Below are 12996 nucleotides of genomic sequence, written 5' to 3' on the forward strand. Positions count from 1 at the left end.
GACCAGTGCTTCAGATTGCGTCATGAGATTCAGGATCTCATTGACAATAAGGTGATTGCGCCTCCTGGCAGGCCAAATGTCACCACCAACCCACTCCCACCACATAACCAAGCTCCACCACCCAAGCAAATCAATCTGATCCAAACCGGGGTCGTGCCATATGACCCTAGCATATATATCACTCCCTCCCACCTACCCAAGCCTGAGGTGTTCATCCTAGATAGCACAGACTTGTGCATGATGAGCACCTCCCTAACCTAACCCGAGCTAGTGGTGGTGACTGTCGAAGATAGAGCTGGGGTGACCTTGGAGAGTGGGAATGTTGATTAAGAGCCCGAGGGATTTGGGAGTTGTACTAGGGAAGCATACAGCCCGTGTGGTTATATTGTGCCGACAGATCAGGCTAAACCGAGGGTAAAATTACAAACCGGGGCGGAGATCAGTGTGGTTCGGGAGGATGGACCAAGTCAGGGGTTAAATGACCTTGCTGAGCTAGAAGAGGACATTGCAAATCTGCAGTTCTTTGACGAGCAAGACCTAGGGGATGTGTGCATCAACTGGTTTGACTTGAATGGATCAGCAGATACCACCGGGTGGTTCAGTGACGAGGCAGATGTTGTCGAGGAGCATCAGCTAGAACAGGGACCGTCAAGAACGGGAACATCTGTAGTGGCCGGAATGGCCGAGAATCAGGGAAAATCGCCGGAGAGCACTGGTGCGAAGAATTTTGCTCGGGATTCGGGCAGTTCGAGTACAGCAGACACTAAACAGGAGGCTGCATTGAAGCGGCTTGAGCAAGAGAGGATCGAGGATCTTGAAAGGGCTAAAAAAGCCAAGGCACCTGAGGAGGTAGAGTGTGCTGTGAGCACAGAAGCAGTTACAACGGAACCGGACAGTTGTCTGTCGGTTGCCGAGGGCATGTGGTGGGAAGACGATGACTTACGTCTTGCCCATACTGACGAAGACTGGGGGCAGAATCAACCGGATGACACCTGGTATATTGAGGAGGTCGACCATATGACCAGGAGTGGGCGGTACTTCAAGCGCCCACATTTAGATCAGCCAGAGGCATCCGGGAAGGACAAAGAAGCAGAGAAGCAGAAAGAAAAACTGCTCGAGGAGGAAGCTGTGCTGAAACAGCTAAAGAAAATTCAAGCAGACATCTCCATCTGGGGACTGCTTATGGCCTCGAAGGTTCACAGACAGGCCGTCCTTATAGCCATAGACAGGGCCAAGCTTTCAATTGATACAACTCCTGAGTAGTTGGTAGGATTGGTGTTTCTAGGCGGAGCTTCACTGACCTTAACCTTCACAGATAAAGAACTACCGCCGGAGGGCTCTAATCATAACAAGCCACTCTATATCTCTGTGGAGTGCAGAGAGAAATGGATACCGGTGGTCCTGGTCGACATGGGATCCGCAATCAATGTATGTCCGTCGAGAACGGTGTATGCTATCAGGTTGAAGCCCGCAGATTTCATGCCTATAGCCCAGGTGATACGGGCCTATGATAACACCAGCCGGGAGGTGATGGACATGGTACAGATTAAGACACAGGTTGGCCCGAGGTAGCAGGATATCGAATTCCATGTCTTGGTGTAGACACCCCATTTTTGACTACCCTTAAGACTTGGGCATTACTGATGGTTTACTTGGTGGAGAAAGGTGTGCAGGGCAAAGGTTCAAATTCGTCAGCAATGAGAGGGTCAAATCCCAACTTCACACCCCATTTTTGAAATAAAGTTTCTACGATGTTCCGAGGCTCACATTTTGTCAAAAAATGCGCTTTTCGATAAACCGAGCAAGGACAAAGTGGAAATGAATGAAAGAGAGATGAAATATTTGAAAAATCTTTCAAAACACCTTGCTTAGGGGTTTGAAGTTGAAGAAAAGAGGAGAAGAGGGGAGAAGCCAAGTTGGAGAAGAAGATAGGCAAGAATTGCTAAGAGAGGGACGAGCAGTCCTCTCTAAATCAAGTTTATTTGTCTATACACTTTGAGTTAAGCTATGAGGCCACCACCGTTGGAAAGAAGACTTCCGGGGCTTCATTTTTCATTCAAGAATCTCTTAAATCTGAGACCGGAGGGCGGAGATATGATTGGTTGAAGTTGGGCATCACCCCGGTTGGACCGAAACTGAGCAGCCTTCACTAAAACAAGCATAACTTTTTTCACAGTTGGAATTTTGATGTAAGGTTGGTTCCATTGGAAAGCTTACTTCCGGGGCTTCACTTTTGACACAAGAATGACCAGAAAAGGTGTTCATATGAAGAAGTTATGCCCGTTTGAAGTTGGACTTGCAGAGCAGATTTTTCCTACCGACCGGCCAAAACAAATGGCCGACCGACCAAATAGATGGCCGACCGGCCAAATAGATGGCCGACCGGCCAGAAAAGATGGCTGACCGACCAAGTTTGCTAGCCGACAACCTTCCAGAGTATTCTACAGATTGAATGGATGCCAGCTGTGCCAGCTGGAATGCACAGACTCTGCTCCCCATGCACGTGTGTGGCTGTTTTGCACCCTTTGCCACCCCTTTTGATCCTCTTGTTTTGCACCCTTTGCTCAAAGCTTCTTGAGGAAGCTTTGACCCCTTGCCTTGGCTTCCTCAAGAAGCTTGCACCTTTGCATTAGCTTCTCTTAGAAGCTTGGTCCCTTTGACCCTTTTTATAGCTTCTTTGAGAAGCTTTATGCCATTTCCTTGCTCTATAAAAGAAACCCATCCTCCTCCATTGTTTTGGTTCAGCAAAAACCAGACCTAGGGCATATATATCTGATATATATACACCCTCTCTCTATATATCTCCCTCTCTCTCATCCTTTGTGTGTGTTTAAGAGCCTTAAAGTGTGTTTTGACCATAGTATTGCACCAACACACACACCATTACACCACACTTCGACTTGAGAGGCCTTGAGGGTTTGTTCTTGGAGTTTTAAGCTGGTTTTGATCACAAGAAGAGGTCTGACCTTGCTGTTCATCAAAGGTTCTTCAAGGGTAACTTCTTTGCTTTAGCTTCCCCAATTTTGCACACACTTTTAGCCTATCTTGTTTTCTGTTTTGAGCTTAGTGTATAACTGAAAAAAGTCTTTTTTTTAGCTTCTTTTTAATTTTTTTTTAGAACACTTTTGCGTTTGGAGTTGTCTACCCCCTCTTAGGCCTTGTTTGGCCTCATTTTTGTGCATTTTTAGTGAGCTCCGGGACCACCTTGTTTGGGCCTCCTCACCACTGAAATCTTGAGGGATTTCAGTGGTGAGGATGGTGGTTTAAGGTCTTAAGAAGGAGAGGGCCATCCCCTCTCCTTGTTGTCTTGTTTGATGCCCTTTTTGGCCTTACAAAGGGGCCTATATTTGCACACTTCTTGAGCTCGATTCAGGCATTTTTTAGTGGGTTTAAGGACCCTCAGAACTCATTTTCAGAGTTAATTTGGTCTTGCTAAATGTCTATCTTGCATGTGCTTAATAACTCCTTGCATGGCCCTCTAAAGTAACTCATCATTTTTGCATGCTATGGTTGCGTATCAGTGGTTATTTGGGCCTATTTTCACATGTTTTATTCACTAATTTTTGATGGTTTGGTGAGATTCCATGTGCATCATACACTTGCTTTGTATTCCTTTATTTTGCCTAGAAATGCATCTTGCCTTTGGACCACCATGCTTGCATATTTTGGCTTAGCTTTGTGAAGTTTTTGGTCATGTTTTAACATGCTTAAGGTCTGTCTTGGGTCTTTAGATTCACATTTTCCATGTTTAGTATAGCCCCTTTGCATTTTGGCTTGTTGGCCTTAAGTATGTGAGGGTATAGCATGTGTTACTTGCTTTATTTCAGTGGTTTAGCACCATTTGTAGCATCATTTCAGTCCCTTTAGCATGCTTGTATGCTTGCCTTGGATGCCTCCTCGATGCCTTATGAGCTTGTGTTGTATGCTCCTTGAAAGTGCATTTGTGCATGCTTTTGAATTCAAGCCATTTAGATGCCATCTAAGTGGTCTTTTGAGCTTTGTTTTATGTGCTAAAACTCTGTTTTTGGTCACTAAATTCATGCCATGTTTGGTCTTGTTAAGTGTGGTTAAATACTTCATTAGCTTGCCTTGAATGCTTGGGCCAGTTGTTGCATGTTTAGCCTATCTTGTTTGCTCGGTTTGGCACCATGTTCTTGCATGATTTTCGGAACTTAATGCATGTCCCATGTCCATGATTATTCCCTTTTAAGTGTGCTTAAAGGATGCCCTTTGATGCTTAAGTGTTTAGGCCTTTACATGTGCATGTGTGTATGTGTGTTTGGTCCCATCTTCTTAAGTTTTGGCCACTGTTTTGGACCTAACTTAGAGCCGCCCAATTAGTGTAAGTCCATCCCTTGTATGTCATTCAAGTGTTGTTACATTATCCCATGTTCGCTTGCTTTGGTTGCGTGTGTTGCATGTTTGAAATCATTTGCATTTGGCATGCATTCCCTTGGTCAAATTACTAGCATGTTGCATGATTAGATTACATCTTGCATGCTCTAAGTAGTTTGCATAGTTGTGACATGCTTGTTTGCCTTGTTGCTTAGGTTGGGTACATAATATGCATTGCATGTTTGCATGCTCCCTTTTATACCATGTTGCATGTTAGTTAACATACTTAGGTTACATTGGACATGCATGCCTTGTCCCTTGATTTAGTGATAGGGATTGGGCCCTTATGTATTTGGTTTGCATTCATTTGATATGGAAGTTGCATGCTTGGTTCTTCGGGCCATCACGCATTGAAATGCGCGATTGATGGTCCAAGAACCAAGGATCATGGCCCTTTGAGTCATAAACATGATAAGGGGTGTGATTGTTGCATACATTGCTTGAATTGCATTGCCATGCTCTATCTTTCCCTCTGTTGCTGTCAATTGCAGATTCTGCAAGAACATTCTGCCGACCGGTAGTGTTTAGTGCCGACCGGCAATCCTTCCTGGGCCGATAGATTCATAAACAGCCGATGGTTACACACCACAGCCGGTGATGATTCTACTCAGCCGGTGGTGTCTTCCAATGGCCAGGGAAGCAATTCTGAGATTTTGGCAGTCTTCCAAGAGGAGCAGAGCAGGGAAAACAGAGGCAGCCTATGCATGGTAGTGTACTTCCGAGCAAGACCCTAGCACGCGTGCATCGAACCTTCTTTCCGAGGCCCTTTTCATTACTTTTCTCATGCTTAGTTAATTTGTTAATTAATTAGGTGATTTGTAATAATTAATTAGCTTGCAAGTTAGTTAATTCGTATTATTCTTTCGGTCGTTGTATTATTCTTTTGGTCCCTCCGAGCGAGGGCGAACTTGTAATAAGTGTGGGTGAGTGTGTGCATGTCTTCCAACCCCCACTTCTTTCTCCCTTTTACTTACCTGCTTTGATGGTTAGTAATAGGTCATGTTTAATTTAGCATACCTTATGCTATGCATGCGTGCATCATTCATCAGTCTTGCATGCAAAGGGCTCGGCGCATCATTCTAACTGCATTTGTATTCCAATTCCAAATTGAATACGTGTTAGTTGTAGCATTTCACATGTCATTGTAGATTAGCTAAGCCTATCTTAGTTACATTTTGCATGTGTTGCATTAGCCATCTTAACATGAACTAGGATCATGCATGTGATTACTAACTAGTTTTTGTTTTGGCTTGGAGTACTCGGTAAGCATTTATGCTTTAGCATACCGCATGTGTGTGAGTGTTGCCATAACAGCATGATTACCATGAGGCTAGCTGCTTATGTGATATAACTGCTTGAATGCCTATGGATGGAGGTTAAATTCCCTAAATTGGGATAACGCATTAAAACTGTGAGTTTTAAGCCCACTAGATAGTGGCAAAACCACCTTTTCTAAAAGCCCACTCGAGAGTGGCAAAATCTGCATTTTAGCCTACTTGCGAGTAGCAAACCATTTTCAAAACAAGCATGAAATGTTTTGTTCCAATTTAGGCAATTTGGTCTATACTTGTTTGCTGTGTGCATAACATAGTAATTCTAGGCTAATAACTGGAATAAGAACACATAATGCTTTCAAAACAAGATATCACGGTTAGTAGAGGCCGATCTTTGATCGGGCGAGAGGGGGTGCTCATAGCTGACCTTCCCCAATCGTACCCAAGTTCCCGAGCCGAGGCAACTTTGGTGATGACGGACACGTGGCCTTTGGCACCGAGTCAGGGTTTCCTAAATTCCCCAAAATAAAATATTTAGGTGGCGACTCTGTATCTGGCAAAGCAGTCCATGTTTGGCACTTCTTTTTCTAAAAATCTGTTTTCTCAAAACGATTTGCCAGATTTGGACTCTTTGGTTCAGATTAAGAACCGTGACACAAATCGAGTCCGAACTGTAGCAGGGCCCCCCACGCAGGCGCATCTACAGTTTCTGGCGACTCCGCTGGGGACTTAGAGAGCTTGACTCGAACTCGTGATATCCTGTTTTGATTTCGCTTATGTGTTTCTTTGCATTGCATGTGCATTGGTGCGCCTAGGACACCGTGTTTGCCATCTGCCATTCCTGAATGGTTTGCCGGAGGCTTGTCTTGTCAAGGCATGACCATAAGGCTGACCGGTTATGGGCTCTGACAGTATGGGAACACAAACCCCAGTTTTTACCGGGGCACCCTTTTTGACCATTCGACCTAGTGCATATTCGGAATCCATAGTGACCATTCCAAACTAGGACAGGTTGCTTACCCGATGCTAAGTTGTTTGAAACCACTGCATGCGTAGTGAAACCATAGCTCCTGACAAAATAGGACAGGTGTAGACACCCCATTTTTGACCGTCCTCAAGACTTGGAAGTCACCGTTTGAACACTCGGTGATCATCCATGTTTGTGTTCGTTTGGAGTTCCCGGAAGCCTCGGCTCGCGCGCCCTGCCTCAGGATCTCCGAACTTGATCGTTTAGTGTCTAGTTTTGCACCGAACACTTGTGTTTTGCCTTGGAGGGGCAGGGAATGCCTTGTGAGACATCCCCCACACACCACCGGCAGTGGCTGGAGGCCACCGGCTGGTCTTTTTCTGCCATCGGCACTTTTGTTTGCCGGTCGGCACACTTTATTGCCGGTCGGCATAATTTGTTGCCGGTCGGCACTGTTTTTTGTCGAAATGACATTTTTGGGCAGCCGACCACTGTTCATCCACTTTATGGAGATATTTTGTGCCAGCTGTGATAGCTGGCACCAACTCTTCCCCTCTCCATACACGTGTATGGAGGGATTTCCCTCTAGCCAAGCTTGTTGTATAAGCTTTGCAAGAGGGAGTCCTATAAGAGAGGGGCTTTCCTCTTGGTTCTAGGTTAGAAAGTTAGAAGCAAAAACCAGCCCTTAGAGATATAGATACATATTATCTCTATACCTCCCTCTCTCTCCCTTTTTGTGTGTGTTTCTTAGCTCAAAAGGTGGTTTTTACCTTATTTTTGCACCATTACACACACCATTACACCTTACTCCGAGATTGAGGGACTTGGGAGGGTGTTTCTTGAGTTTTTGGACTGGTTTTGCTCAAAAGAAGGAGGCTAGACCATTTGTTCTTCAAAGGTTCTTCAAGGGTGAGCATCTTGATTTATATTCCCCAAACTTGCAATAGTTTTTTTACCTATCTTGCTTGCTGTTTTAGCTCTTGTGTATAACATAAAAAGAGCTTGTATTTTCCTGCTCTAGCACTTTCATTAAGGTCATTTTGTGGTTTGAGTGCAAACTCACCCTTATAGGCCATGTTTGGTCCATTTTGGTGCCTCTTTGATAAGGTTTTGTTCACTTCAGCATTTTGATCTTTTCATCACTAAAAACCAGTTCATTTTTGGTGTTTAAAAAGATGGTTTGAAGTCTTGCATAGGGGAGGGACACCCCTCTCCCTTTATGGTTTTGTTTCCTTGCTTTTTGGGCTCAAAAGGATAGCATGTGTGCTTGATGTTTCTTGGCCTCATTTCAGAAGTTTTTTAGGTGTTTTATATCATATGTAACCTCTGTTTTTGGTCGGATTTGTGCCTCCTTGTATGCTTGTAATACTTGCTGTGTATTGCTCTAGTTTGCTTAGAAGTCCATCTCATGATTAGGCCATGATTCTTGTGTGAGTTGGCTTAGTTCCATGAAGTTTTTAGTGTTGTTTTTCCATGCTTAAGGTTTGTTGGTTATCCATTTAGTCATGCTTGACATGTTTGTTAGGGTTGCTTTGTATTTTGGCTTAAAAGCTTTGAGCATGTTGACCTCTAGCATGTATGTTTGTGATTACCCTCATGATTTAACATCATCTAAGGACCACATTTTAGTCCAAGAATCATGCTTGTAGGTGTGCATGCATGGCCTCTTTCACGCCTTGAGGGTGTGTCCTCTTATGCCTAGGAATGAGCCTTAGTGCATATGTTTCATGGGAGATACTTTAGCTGCCATATTAGGAGTTTTTGGGGTCCTATTTTGCATGCAAAAATTTTGTTTTTTTTTTACTTGCTTTGATTATGCCATGAGAGGTCATGTTGGTGGGGGAAAGTTGTCCCCTTTTGTGCCTTAAACTTTGGGACCATAAGCTTGCTTGTTAACATGAGTTGTTTGTCCATCATTTTGAGCACTTTTGGTGCTGTTTTGAGGTGAATAAAGGTCTGCACTTTTATCGCTTTTAGGCCCTCTTGCATGCTTGCTTCATGTTTGTTGCATGGTTGTTCCATTAAGCCTTGTAGCATATCAATCCCATGGTCAAATTGGTCCATGTTTGCATCATGTTTATACCTTGTATGCTTGGCATTATACATTTGTCATGTTGGTTGCATAATGCTTGTTGTGCTTTACATCTTGGTGGCATGATGCATTTGAGCCTTATGAGCATTACATGCATTGCATTTACTTGGTTTGGGGTGTCAAACCAAGTGTGGGAATCAAGGACCATTCATACTTCAAGTGATGTAATGTGCCTCGATTCCCGGTCATCGGGACCTTTGACTCCAACTTGATAAGGCCTCGGTTTTCATTTTGTTTGTTGCATGCATCTTCATATCAAATCGCAAATTCGATTCTTTGAGCCGCCATGTACCATTGATGGTTCAAGGATCGAAAGTCATGCTTCCTTGAGTTCAAAACAAGATAGGAAGTATGACCATGCTTACATGTGCCTGAAAATCTCATGCCATGCACTGTCTGTTCTCTGTTTGCTGTCAAATTGTCTTCTGCAGGAAGTTTCTGCCAACCGGCAGAATTTGGTGCCGACCGGCAATCTCTGGAGTGCCGATGGATCCAATAAAGTGCCGATGGAAATTGTGAAGTGCCGGTGGGAATTCTGTCCGGCCGGTGGTACTCTGCAGGATGTAAGGAACTTGCTCCAGTACTTTGGCAATTTTCAGAAAGACAAAGCAGTACAAACAGAGGCGGCAGGAGTACAGTACATGTTTTCCGGGCGAGACGGATTCGAGCATGCATCATTCGCACATCCCGAGGCAGAGGCTGCGGCTACCCTCTTTTTCTCCCTTGCCATCTTTTCTTTTAAATTAAATTCGAAATTTTGTAATAATTTTATTTATTTATTATTTTGGGACTGTAATATTCATTTGGACCCTCTGAGTGAGGGTAAACATGTAATAAGTGTGGGTGAGTGTGTGTATGTCTTCCAATCCCCATTTCTTTCTTCCCTTTTATTTACCCGCTTATGATGGTAGATTAGGGCATTCTTTAAAATTAGCATACCTTATGCCGTGCATGCGTGCATTCATGCATTTGTATTACATGCATTAGGCTCGGTACATCACGCTAACTGCATTCGTATTTTCAAAATTCTAAATTGAACACATGAATCAATTGGTTGCATCTCATATGCCATATTTAGGTTAACCGAGCCTATTCTGATTTCATTCTTGCATGCGTTGCATTAGGCAAATTGACATGAACTAGGACATGCATATTTGCTAACTAGTTTATTGTTTTGGCACGGAGTACAATGTAAGTAGTTATGCTTTAGCATCCAGCATGTGTGTGAGTGTTGCCATGATAGTATGCTTGCCATGCGGCTAAGTGCTTACAAGAGATAAACTGCTTGAATGCCTGTGGATGGAGGTCAAATTGCTTAAATTGGGATAATGCATTAAAAACTGTGAATTTTAAGCCCACTTGAGGGTGGCAAAACCGGCATTTTAGCCTACTTTCGAGTAGCGAACCAATTTCAAAACAAACATGAAATGTTTTTTGTTCCAATTTGGGCGTTTTGGTCTATACTTGTTTGCCGCGCGCACAACATAGTAATTCTAGGCTAATAATTGGTTTAAGAACACATAATGTTTTCAAAATTGGATATCACGGTTAGTAGAGGCCGGTTTTCGGACCGGGCGAAAGGGGGCGCTCATAGCTGACCTTCCCCGATCGTACCCAAGCTCCCGAGCCGAGACAAACTCCGGTGATGACGGACATGTGGCCTTCGGCACCGAGTCAGGGTTTCCTAAATTCCCTATTTTAAAATATTTAGGTGGCGACTCTGTATCTGGCAAAGCAGTCCATGTTTGGCACTACTTTTCAAAAATCTGTTTTCTCAAACGATTTGCCAGATTTGGACTCTTTGGTTCAGATTAAGAATCGCGGCAACAAAATCGCGAGTCCGAACCGTAGCGGCGTCCCCCTCGCGGACCTGTTACAACAGGGAAACCCTACCCCAACATAGGGGTGTTTTGGCTCTCTCTTACTTGCTATGTGCTTTTAGAGTGTATCTCTACAGGGACGCATATACCAGTTTGCAAGTCTGGGTATCAGGCCTGTGGGCATCAGCATCAGTATTTGGGGAATCAGTTTTACCCGAGGGTATCAGTTTACGGGCAGATATTTGGGAAACAGTGATCAGTATTGAGTACATTCATCCTAGTATGCTCAAATCCGTTCCGGTGAAATTGTGCTGAGATGCTGCCTATTTTCTCTTTTGCTAGGTAGTCCTGGAACTATAGCTTCAGAAGGCTCCGATATCCCCGGGAAACATTGGACTAGTGTTGATAGATTTTGTTAGGTCAGAAATTCAATTCAAGGGAAACCAGTGTTCTTTCGCCGAGGCAAGGCAAAGAAAGGCCAGTCAGGGCTCACCGGTTCATCTGATCCGTCAGTCGCCAGTCACATCACCTTTTTTCAGACTCAGCAGACCATGATGGCCCAGGGTTCGGAAGAATTTGTGGCTGTGATAGCAGCGTTAAATCAGGGAACGGCCATGCAGGCTGAGACCAGTATTGAAATGCAGCATCCATCTGGGGCATCTGCCTCACATCCAGCTTTGGGACCCCAGCCAAACTTTGATCCACTTCCGCCAGTTGAAGATTTGCAGTGGCCGAATCCTCGAGAAAGGTTGACTCAAGCTCAGGTGCTCAGACCCCTGGTACAGCCTAATGAGAGGCTTTATTCCCTTGATGTTAATGAGCTCAATCCGACTGTAGTGAAAATTGCGAACCTTGAGAAGCAATTCAAGGAGGCACAGGGCCTTAACTCCATTCCCGACATTGAGGATGGGTACACCGAGTCTGCCGTACGGCTCCCAAACAAATTCAAAATGCCATATATTGATCGTTTCGACGGGTCTGGAGATCCAATGGTACATATCCGACTTTTCTTGGATGTCCTGAAGCCAATGGGTCTGACTAAGCCACAGAAACTCTCTCTGTATGGAAGAACCCTGTCGGGTGTAGCAGCCACTTGGTACGCTAAGTTGGAAGATAAAGTGAAGCAAGACTGGGAAGAATTGGCTGAGGCCTTTGTTGATCAGTATTCCTACAATACCCAAGTTGAAATGACCATGCAAGAGCTTGAAACAACTCGCCAGAACCCAATAGAGCCTTTTGTGGAATTTGTCGCAAGATGGAGAGCAAAGGCAGCACAGATGACAGATCGGCCTTCCGAGAGGGATCAAGTGCAGATGATGGTGCGAAACCTCAAGCACGATATGTTGCAAAAGTTGATAGTCGCTCCACTATTCACTTTCAAAAGTTTGCATGAACTGGGGGTTCAGGTCGAGAATGCGTTCAACAGCGGGATCATTCCCAGAACAAGTGAACCGACAAGGAGGGCGATTGCAGGGAGTACCAATGCTGGTAGTAGCGTCATTCCCAAATCCACCGAGATCAATGCAGTCGCCACAGCCAACCCTTTTGCCAAACCAAGCCTACAAACAGCCGGCCCAGCCCGAGCTCAGGGCAGAACTTTCACTCCCCTCTATATGAGCCTGACTAGCGCACTAAAAGCCTTGATGGAAAGAGGGCATCTCAAACCCCTCGATCCTCAACCTCTTCCTAACCCACTTCCAGCCAGACATAACCCCTCCAAGTACTGTATGTACCATCAGCAGCGCGGTCATGGCACCGACCGTTGCTACCGCCTTCGTCATGAGGTCCAAAATCTCATCGACAACCGGACGATAGCTCCACCTTCAGCCCCCGATGACCAAGTACATCATCCACATCTCAATCTAATCCACACACTGGCCATCCCTTACAACCCCAGCATGTACATCACCCCAGTCCACCTACCCAGGCCTAATGTGTTTATCCCAGAGAGCCTGGACTTATGCATGATGGGTGCATCTGAACCCCAATCATCTCAAACCCACGAACCCACTACTTCTGAGCTGATGAAAATGATCGAAGACCTTCAGAGAACTGTGGCAGATCTGGCCTTTGGGGTTTTGGCCCCATCATCAACCGCATCACATACCAGAGAGTTCATGTCAAAAGGCTCCTCAAGACGGGCTGCATTTGAAGAAGGCCAATCCCTTGGCAAAGTGGAGGCAAGTGGTAAGAACAAGGTAGGGGCAGGCATTGGTCCCCATGAACACCTTCAGTGGGATATTGAGGCTTTAAAAGCTGAAGGGCTGAACAAATAGCAAGTACTCGCAGTTGTTGCAAAAATTGTAGATGACACTTTCGCCATTCAGAATGAGAGCAGTCTGAATCAAGAGGCAAGCCGGGAGAAGGGCCGTTGTACCAGGAATGTTCCTTTCAGCTTTAAACCCTCGCTTGGAAGAGATCAGCAAACCCAGTCAGCGCCTACCAATC

Source organism: Camellia sinensis, chromosome 6, assembly GCF_055761805.1.
Source record: "Camellia sinensis isolate YWXY chromosome 6, ASM5576180v1, whole genome shotgun sequence".
NCBI classification, from domain to species: domain Eukaryota; kingdom Viridiplantae; phylum Streptophyta; class Magnoliopsida; order Ericales; family Theaceae; genus Camellia; species Camellia sinensis.